This window comes from Mastomys coucha, unplaced genomic scaffold, assembly GCF_008632895.1.
Source record: "Mastomys coucha isolate ucsf_1 unplaced genomic scaffold, UCSF_Mcou_1 pScaffold16, whole genome shotgun sequence".
In the NCBI taxonomy this organism is placed as follows: domain Eukaryota; kingdom Metazoa; phylum Chordata; class Mammalia; order Rodentia; family Muridae; genus Mastomys; species Mastomys coucha.
Window position 1 is genome coordinate 52338368 of NW_022196898.1, and position 10904 is coordinate 52349271.

At 45.5% G+C, this 10904-nt stretch overlaps 1 long non-coding RNA gene across 1 annotated transcript in view; it reads right to left on the reverse strand.

Moving 5' to 3' along the window:
* Nucleotides 1-9451: 9451 nt before the first annotated feature.
* The window catches only part of LOC116094225, a 2153-nt gene continuing 700 nt past the window's right edge, over nt 9452-10904 (reverse strand). Inside the window, exon 2 of the long non-coding RNA XR_004120006.1 lies at nt 9452-9579. This is a non-coding gene — a long non-coding RNA (uncharacterized LOC116094225). The remainder of the gene's footprint in view (nt 9580-10904) is intronic.

A 10904-nucleotide genomic window follows, 5' to 3' on the forward strand; every position in this document is an offset into this window, starting at 1 on the left:
ACACCTGGGCTCCCTCTCCCCCAACTCACCCCCACCCCACGTGATCTTCTAAGGGAGTGTGACTATTCCCGTGAGGTCCTACAGCAGCCTGTACAAAGAGCCTCACCTAGACAGGTGCTCCCACGGGAGTCAAATAGGGAAGAAAACAGATCGGAGGGAAACAGTTACATAAATGAGCCAACCAAGAGGCTAAGATTCATTCCTTAACACTTGCTGTGTGGAGGATGTGGCTCAGTGGATGCCTTGTGACCTTCCCAAGACACCCAATGGGAGTCTTCAGAACATGGTCTCACACTAGCAGGAAGCCTACCTAAGCCCAGAACTGGTGTGACATGCATTGCTGGAAGGCTATGGTCTCCTTGGACTTGGAAGCAGCCTCCCACACCACAGACAGGTGGGACAGCCCTTCAAACAGGCGATGCCTGTGTTCTGAGGGAATACTGCTGAGACAGAGGCTGATGCAAGGCTGAAAGGCAGTCAGGGTCCTCACTGGCAAAAAGAAAGAATGGCTGGGCAGGATGAGAAACAAAACTGAGTAGCAAGACTGACGCCTAGGAGAGGGGTGAGAACAAGACAACCAGGCTATGCTGAAGGCTGTCCTGACTGCTCCCGGACAGGAGCCTGGGGCGGGGTGAGCTGAAAGCTAGTTATGTCCAGGCAATGTAATAAATAGCTATCTATATGTTCTGCCTTTAGTAAATATCTAAATGGAGCCAGGCAGTGGTGGAACATGCCTTTAATCTCGGAACTCAGGAGGCAGAAGCAAGCAGATCTCTGTGAGTTCGAGGTCAGCTTCTTTTACAGAGTGAGTTCCAGGACAGCCAGGTCTACACAGAGGAGCCCTATTTCAGGGGAGAAAAATAGCTAAGAGAAAAAAGTGAAAAAGGGAGATAGAGGGCTCAGCAGGTAAAGGCACTCGTTGCCAAACCTGATGATCTGAGTTTGATCGCCAGGACCCACATGGTAGGAGAAAACCAGCTCCCACCATCATACATGTACAAACATACAACCAACCAACCAATCAATCAATCAATCAGTCCGATTTTAAAGGGAAGGAGAACAAAAATAAGCAAAGAGCAGAGGGGATGGAGAGAAATCATTTAAGAGTGCAGTTTGAGGGTCTGGAGAAATGGCTCAGCGGTTAAGAACACTGACTCTTCTTTCTGAGGTCCTGAGTTCAATTCCCAACAACCACATGGTGGCTCACAACCATCTGTAATGGGATCAGATGCCCCCTTCTGGTGTGTCTGAAGACAGCTATAGCGTACTCATATAAATAAATAAAATCTTTAAAAAAAAAAAAAGAGTGTAGTTTGAGATTGTGATATGATCTGAGTAGTTAATGTCATCCCCATTAAAGACAGAATCTTACTATGCAACCCTGGCTGGCCTCAAACACAGTGGTCCTCCTGCCTCAGTCTCTCAAGGTCTGGGATTATACGCTTGCACCAACAGAATTGACTTACCCCTTCCTTCTCACTAACAAAACCTTTAATAATAATTTTAAAAGATGATTGAAGTAACCCACATGAAGCAAACAAGAGGTTTCACGAGATGATAAGTAACAAGCCAGCAACTCCTCACCTAGACGCTAGAACCTAATTTGCATAGCCCACTGTAGATTCACTAACTTGCCCCTTGGAAATCAGAGTTTTTAAAACTGAGCGTGGTATGTGTGGAGACATATGGCTGGAAGGAAAGCAATGTGTCTTAGTCAGGGTTTCTATTGCTGCAGTGAAACACCATGACCAAGAAGCAAGTTCCGGAGGAAAGGGTTTATTTGGCTTCTACTTCCACATGGCTGTTCATTGCCAAAGGAAGTCAGGACCGGAACTTACACAGGGCAGGAACCTCGAGGCAGGAGCTGATGCAGAGGCCATGGAGAGTTGCTGCTTCCTGGACTTACTGGATTGCTACCCCTGGCTTGCTCAGTATGTCTTATAGAACCCAGGACCACAAGCCTGGGATGGCACTACTCCCAAGGGGCTGGGCCCTCCCCCCTTGGTCACTCATTGAGAAAATGCCTTATAGCTGGATCTCATAGAAGCATTCTTCTTCAACTGAGGCTCCTTTCTCTGTGTTAACTCCAGCTTGTGTCAACTTGACACATAAAACCAGCCAGTACAATTGACCCCTTGTCAACTTGACACACAAGCACATCACTATTAAGCCTCAAACCTTACTTTCTTATTCATTACCAAGATCTAAGTAACTTTAAAAGTCCCACAGTCTTTACAAATTCAAACATAATAAAATTTCAATCTCTTTAAAATATCCAATCTCTTTTGAAATTCAAAGTCTTTTACAATTTAAAGTCTCTTAATTGTGGGCTCCATAAAATACTTTCTTATTTCAAGATGGAAAAATATCAGGGCACAGCCACAATCAAATAAAAGCAAAATCAAACTTTAGCCGTCCACTGTCTGGGATCCATTCACAATCTTCTGGGCTCCTCCAAAGGGCTTGGGTTACTTCTACTCTTCCCTCTGTAGCGCACAGCTTGTCTTCTAGGCTCCAACTGCCTCTACTCCACTGCTGCTGCTGTTCTTGGTGATCATCCCATGGTACTGGCATCTCCAAAATGCTGGGGTCTTCTGTTGCAACTGGGCTGCACTTTCACTAGTAGCCTCTCATAGACTCTCTTTATGGTGCCAAGCCTCAAGTTCTCCACGTGATCCCTTCAGTTCTGGGCCTTCAACTGCCACTGAGGCTGCAACTTCACCAATGGCTTCTTCTGGCCTCTCGAAGTGCCAAGCCTCAGCTGCTACCTCTTCATGTTTCCAAAACCAATACCACCTGGGTGACTCTTAAGTCTGGCTGCCTCTGGAACATAGCTTCTCTGTGCTCTTAGAAAACACTTCCCAAAAGATTTCAACTCAGTGATGCTGGTCTCTTCTTAATCACTGCTAATTTCTTAGTTCCAGCTAACCAGCTTCAATTGTCCCAGTAACACAAAGGTTTCATTTTTAGTATTCTAGTATCTTGTTAGTCACAGATGATTCTTCAACCCCAGTTAACCAAAACTGCAGAATCTTTACAGTCAAAATAGCAACAGCACTGATAAGAGTCTTTAATCTTCCTTCCCTCTGAAATTTCACAAGCCAGGCCTCTATCTTCTGCAGTGTTCTCAACATTATCTTCCAAATTCCTATAGAACATCCCACAGAGCTCTTTATACTCAATGGCTCTTCTAGCCCAAAGTTCCAAAGTCCTTCCACAGTCTTCCCAAAGACATGATCAGGCTGTTACATGAATACCCCACTCCTGGTACCAATTTGTCTTAGTCAGGGTTTCTATTGCTGCAATGAAACACCATGACCAAGAAGCAAGTTGGAGAGGAAAGGTTTTATTCAGTTTGCAGTTCCATATTGTTGTCCATCACCAAAGGAAGTCAGGACTGGAACTCACACAGGGTAGGAACCTGGAGGCAGGAGCTGATGCAGAGGCCATGGCGGGGTGCTGCTTACTGGATTGTTTCCCCTGGCTTGCTCAACATGCCTTCTTATAGAACCCAGGACCACCAGCACAGTAATGGCACCACTAACAATAGATTGGACCCTCCCCACCCCATCACTAATTAAGAAAATACCTTATAGCTGGATCTCATAGAGACATTTCCTCAATTGAGACTCCTTTCTCTGTGATAACTCCAGCTTATTTCAAGCTGACGCACAAAACCACAGTACACAATGTAACCCACCTGCCTATCTGTCACAGGGACTTTGAAAGGTCTCTTTCAGAGGAACTACTAAAGGTTCTAAAGGGTAGGACAGAAATGAGCCAAGAAGTAAAGGAACTCAGGAACTCCTGGGATAGTCCTGGGTGGCCAGCACTGCATGCTGAAGAGCACTGGGGGTAGAAGTGGGCCCTTCTGAAGAGACACATGGCAGCACCCTCAGTACTGGGCTATCTGACCCATCAGCACCACCTAACCCTGCTGGCTGAGCTGCCTCTTTGAAGCCTGAACAGTGCATTTTCCTGGGGACTTCTCTTATTTCTTGAAAAATCATGACTGCTCATTCTGAGATTAGTTAGTTGAGATGGGGGCATCTCACTGCATTGCCCAGACAGGTCTCATACTCTCAAGTGTAAACTATTCTCCTGCCTCAGTCACCCAATTGCCAGAACTACAGGCATATGGTACCACAACCAGCTTTTTTCCCCCCCTTCTAATGGATTATTTTCAACATGTCTAAGAGAAAACAGGGCTAGAGAGATGATTCAGTAAGAGCACTTAACTTGCAAGCATGAAAATCTGAATTTAAATCCATAACATACACATAAAAAAAAAGGCAGGCTTGCTGTGCATTTCTGTAACCCCAGCACAGTAAGGGAGAGAGAGGTGGATTTTGAAAGATCCTTGATCCGTCAAGGGCAAGCTTCTGATTCAGTGAGAGAGCCTGTCTCAAGGCAAAAAGGCAAGAGTAAAAGTTAACCTCCAACTTGTGCATGTGCTTGAGCACATGTACCCACACACTCACATGCATGGATCTCTCTCTTTCTCTTTCTCTCTCTCTCTCTCTCTCTCTCTCTCTCTCTCTCTCTCTCTCTCACACACACACACACACACACACACACACATACACACACTAAAGTTCCTTGTATCTGTCAGACTTCAATGATGGCCAGTTCATGCTCCATCCCATTTACCTTGGACCCCTGCACACTTTCCTGATCCCATGGGCTACTCTGAAACAAACCCTGGTTGGCATGCCCACTATTTGAATTTCAGCATGAATCTCTAAGGACTCTCTTTGCAAAATTATAACCTTAATCACGTCGGTCACTGACCAGAGAGCCGCTCAGGCACCTCAGATACTTCATCACCTCTCACATTCCCTAGATGCCTGGTAAAGAGTGCTCTCAAAATTCCTTCCCTGAAGGAGATAGGAATAACATTTGTCCCTTTCCCCCAAGGGCATAAGGACAAACCAAAGTATGATTCCACCCTTAGACTTCCTGGGGAGCCAGTGGGTTTATTGGGCTTATTTACAGACGAGGTGACTCCGAAGCAGTGCCACCTGAAAGCCTTCACCTAGTATGGATGGTGGCTTCCTCATTGCACATGAGTGGAGTCTTCCCTTTATAGTCTTCCTAGAGACTCTTAAGGTCAGCTCCAGTTAGGACAGGATTGCATGCAAATGGGTCGAGTGGCTGGATATTCAGGTGAAGGGCAAGGACCCTTCCCACCCCCATCTTCCAAGAGGAAATAGATGTCAACAGTTTACAGGTTGGGTGGTGATGGACTCTCAAAGGTAGGCACAGCTGGTACGATGGGGATGGTGGCAGCTTGCCTGAGAAGGTGGCACATTACAGAAGCCTTTAACATGTGGTTTGCAAATGTTCATTACAATGAGTAGTCATTGGTTTGGTTAGAGGCATTTGCATGAAAAGCTGGGCAAATGGTATACTGTATGAGACACTACAGCTTTCCAGACAAGATTTATTTATTTGTTTTCTTTTGGGGAGGAGTTGCAAGGACAGAGGGTGGGTATGGAGGGATGGGGAGAGGAGTGGGATTGGGGTGCATGATGTGAAAGTCACAAAGAATCAATTTTAAAAAAGTGATTTGCTTGCTTGCATCCACAGCCAAATCAAATTCACGTGTTGCTGTTGGTTAGCCTTGGTTAGCATCACTTTCTGTTATCTTTTAATTTAAACACTCCTCTTTCAAATCTTTCTTCTTTTCCTCTGTATATAGATTTTTTTTTCTGTATATAAATTAGATTGCCCTATGAAACTCCCCAGTCTGGACTGTGCTCATCACGTCTATGCTTCCGTGACTCAACATGTCCCTATTTGTGGTAGTAAGATCTAGCGCCTCCATCAGGTTCAAGTAAACTCAGTCTACTTTTGTTGCTGGGGTTGGAAGTACCTAAGATGTGGCTGAGACTTCCATAATGCCAGAAGCCGCTCGTACTGGATGCCTGGTGATTCTTCCATAGGCGCTGCAGAGTATGACGTCCTTTGTCTCACTCCTCACCCATGGATGAGCTCTAAAGCTTCTCCAAAGAGGACCTCCTTTCAGTAGCTATTTTGTGACACTGAAGTCCAGTTCACCAAGAAAGTCAACTTGCCCAGCTTGCCCAGTACCACTCCCACTGGCTGAGGTCCAGGCCACGTCTTCCAGAGTTCCTTCTCCACGTTCCCAGTGGTAAGCTCATCCCACTTCCCACAGCAGCCGTGGGGAGGTTAAAGGGGAATCCTGCACAGCAAGTTCCAGGCTTGTAAGCACTCCGTGAACTGAGTGGCGGTCCTTATTTTCACTTATTTCCTTAAAGGCACCTAGTGAGCTTGCTGTGAGGCTCGTGGGTGGGGGCTTGGCCCTACTCACTTGTTTGACAAGAGGCTCATGGCAGCTATTGGTGGAGCTGTTTCTAAGGAGAGCCCTGGCACCACACAGCACTCCTGCTTGCTACAGTTACCTATAATCTGCTCAGCACAGAAGATGCAGGGGATCCACGCAAGGCAATACCACGGTCATCTGTAACCAAGACAGTCACCAAACAACACCAGGAGGAAAAGGGGGCTAAGAAGTCCCCTTCACGTGTACACGTAGTCCCAAATGTCCTTTCTCAGACATACATGGTGGTGCATATCTGTAATCCTACCAGAAGGCTGAGGCAGAAGGACTAGCCTGGGGTGCACAGTTAGTTCAAGCTCAGCCTGAACTAACTCTGCCAAAAAAAAAAATGGGATGAGGTATAGCACAGCTGTAGAGCACTTCCTTGCCTAGAATGCACAAGACTCTGGGTTTGATTCCCAGCACTAACAATATATATGCATACACGTGTGCGCGCACCGGCACACAGATGCACACACAGCACAGACAAAACGTCCTTTATCTGGAAACTCTTATTAAACTCTTATTAAGAATCTGCTCACTTTACTCCTTGTCTGGTTTGGGTGAGCCTGTAAATTAATTTAACCTAGTGTCAGAGCAGTCCGTTGTCCTGTCGTTCCTTTATAACCATGAGAATAGTAGCAGGCTTTTAAAAAACTACTTGCAGATTTAGGGCCTAAAGGCATCTTTCTCAGAATTGATCCTGAGTTTGACTTCTGGATCTCTGCGCATATTAAATCTTTATATTGTCTTTTACATCCTTGTAATGGTTTCTGCTTCCCAGAGGATCCTTAAAGCTTTGGTTCGTAAACGTAAACGCAAGAGGCCATTTGTAAGTCAGTGTGAACCAGTGCAAAGGTCTCATTTTAGTGGCTCCGTACTGGAAGCTGAGTTTCCAAGGTCTCCAGGAGTCTCTGATGGGCAAGCACTTATTCAAAAGAGGGACTCCGGAGGATGCCTTGGTGTGGCCTGTAGGGAGCAGACCATTCTTTAAGGGACACAGCCGGGGCTTCTTCTTTCCTTGTGAGACCTAGGTATGAAATGGTGGTGCCACCTCCTCAGTGCACTCAGATCAAATGCTCAAACTGTGGGACAAGGGAACCTAGTGACTTCACAGTTGTGAGAAGGTCACTTCACATCTTCAAGCCTTCGTTGCCTTGCCTGTAAAGCAAAAGTCAAAAGGAGACATGTTGGCTCATGCCTGTAATCCCAGCACTCAGGAGCCTCAGACAGGAGGGTTATGTCTTTGAGGTCAACTTGCACTGCATAGTGAGACCCCGTCTCAGAATAACAAACAAACCAAAGGGCCATTGGGATGGCTCAATGGTAAAGATACCATGGCTAAGCCTGTTGACCTGAGTTCAATCTGGGGTCCACGTGATAGAAGAGAATCAACTCCTGCGAGTTTCCCCCAAGCACCCTGTGGCATGTGTACTCCCACACACAATTAATTATCAATATAATAAAAAAAATGTTAAAGCAAGTAAACAAGCAAATAAATAGCTGTTGCTAATGAGGATCAAATGAGATGAGCTAAAAAACAACACCAAGTGCCATATACAATTCATTTTAAGGATTCATTCATCATTAGTTGTTGCTGTTATAATAGATGCTAATTTGACTCTGGTCATAGGTATCGCGAGTTTTGTTTGGCACAGTATTTCTCTGGAATATTACCCGACAATAAAAAGGAGCTAGACAGAAGTAAACGGCAATACATTTCAGAAAGTTAGCTTCCAAGGGCCACATCAATCACTCCTCAACACATTAGCTAAGCTGTCACGTCGGAGCGAAGGTCCACAGCATATTTAAATTCATTTATATAATGTTCTTAAAACGACAAAATTAGAGATGGAGCCCAGATTAGTGGTTGCCAGGGTAACATTAGGGATGATGGGAGGGAAACGTATGGCTTTAGATGGTAGCAGAGAGGACAAGCTGTCTTTGAAATAACTTGGACACCTCCTTGCCATGGTGGGCACATGACCCTGCACATGCCATATGGAGAAAAAAACGTGCCCATGTTGTATGATGTCAGTTTCCTACTCCATTCCGCGTTGTCACTGTGCAATATAGCCATGGGGGCGGGGTCAGGAGACCTAGAACCATCATGTTTCTTGCATCTTCTTTGCAACTTCCTGTGAATCTAAACTCGTTTCAAAATAAACTGCAAAATAAAAAAGTATAAGTCTACACTCACTTCAAAAATTGTTTTTACTTATGAAACCAAAATATAGTAGTACACAGCGGAATCAAACAGTATGGTAGGATAACTTTTCCACCTTTGGGTAACATTGCTCCCCTTAGATTTAAAAACTGCATCATTTAATTTGCTTTGCAATTTACCTAGCATTAATTCCTCCCATACGATGTCGGAACCCTAAGCCCCCTTCGATGCAGGTAATCACATTAGAAACCGTATGCGGTCTGCTTTTTAATTAGTAGCATCTTTCCTGGCACTGCCCACTGTCCAGTACCAGTCTGACTTGCAGCTCTCTGGGTTCCTTCTGGAAGCATCCACATCTGAAAGACTCTAGTAACCAACTATATGTAACAAAATCTTACGGGGGGGGGGGGGGCTGTTTACAGAGTGCTGCGGTTTCAGAATGTATACTGTTTCTTTCTGCTTGCCTGTGCTTTCTGAATCTGCTGAAGTAACTCATGCTATGTCACTTACAGGCCTTGCCATGCAAAGAGGGAAGAGGGCGGTATCTAAGCACAAAAATAAAAGGTCTTCTTTTAGTAGCTGGAACATGTGTGGCTGGGCCTCTGATCTCCAACTGGCACTGTCTCTGGGGTGCTACCCCGAGATCCAACAGTGGTTCCTTTCACCCTAAGTGTGCTGGTGAGGGGGTGGGGGTGTGGATGTTTGTTTTGCTTAGGGATCTAACCCAGAGCTTTGCCTGTGCTTTTGGGAGCACTCCGAGCACTCCGACACTGAGCTCGGTCTTCAACCCCTGCAACTTAATCTTTACCATCCCTCTTGCACCAGGGCAGGGCTGTCCTCCAGATTCTCAGTGGAAAAAGGAAAGTAGGGACCTTCTGAACCCAAAGCTGAAAGGCGGCAGAACCAGCAGTGGTCTGGTCCCAGAACAACAGACAAGCCACTCGGTTTCATCACTAAATTTAACCTCATCCGGATTCTCTCACATCTTCTTAGATCCAGGAGTCTCTTATCTCCTTCACAGACAGGGACTACTTTACAGTGACCTTCTCCAGGGCGATGGAAGACAACTCTGCAAAACGGGGTAAAAGGGAGGGAGAAGACGTGTTTGAGAGTAGAAGCAATAGGATGAGTTGGATCTTCAGAAGGGACAGGTTCCAGTGCACTCCAATTTCTCTCAGAAGGAAGCCTTATTCCCTATGTGCCCGCTTTGGCCCAGAGGAATGATACCCACCGCCCCCACCCTCCGTATACACACACCTCCACACCCCTTCTGCCAGCGCCACAACTGCGCAGAGGCAGCCAGATAGATACTACTTGCAGACTCATAGGAGCTGTGCAGACTCCCGGAAGCTTGAGTCTTTGTAACAAATACTAATAACTAGAAAAGCTTTATCAGGCTGGAATGAGTCCCTTTGCCTCAGAAATTCTGAGGTAAAAATGCACTAGACCTTTTAACCATGGAGCGATTGGTGGGTTTTCTGCTGCAAATCTTTTTTTTTTTTTTTTTTTTTTTTTTTAGCAGTGGGGGTTGGGGGCGTGGATTGCTCCTGATAAAACCAAAAATGTGCTAAACAGCTCCCCCCACACTTCCAGTTCCTTGGCTAGCTTTGCTTTTATGTTCAAGGCAAAGTTATTGATGACATTTCCGGTAGATTATTTTCTGTCTCCTACAATCTTTCAAGGTTCTCGAGTATATTAAAACACTTCCCAAGAACATTATAAGAAAAATGATCTCCTTATGGTACAGCTCACCATATAATGGGACCTCCTCCCCCTTTTCCATCCGGTAGTCCCTCTTAACAAAATGTCACCGTTTAAGTGCAGAAATCTCAGAGACTCTTGTGGCAAGCTAAAGTGCTTTGAATTTGCTCCTCTGATTTAAAGAAGTAGTCTGAGTAACTCACAGAAAAAGCCTTCCTCCCAGATGGGGTATGTTTCTTTAAGTGGATAACAGACCCCAGAAACGCTTAATCAGTGCTTCTGGAGCAAAGGTTCAGCCATGGGGATAGTGTCTTGCTCTAAGAACCTGAGTTCAGTTCTCAACACCAAATCAGCAGCTCACAACTGCCTTTAACTCCAGCTCCAGGGGACTGGAAACTCTCTCTGGCCTCCAAGGGCAATAAAGTCACATGTACAAACGTTGATGTGAACTTTTTTTTTTTCCTAAGCAAATCTATGTGTTTTCATTAGACAAGGAGAGCCTGGGTTTGCTTCAGCGGCAGAACACTCCCCAGTTGGGGAAATGGTATCTTGGGGTCTAGATGCTCTGACGTGTTCTCAAGAAATCCTCACCCACCCCACCCTCCCCCCTCCCCCAGGTACCTGGCAGCCATCTTTTTACATGCATTTTAGTGTTAATGCTAGTCTGTCATTTTTATCTTCTAAATTACTTTT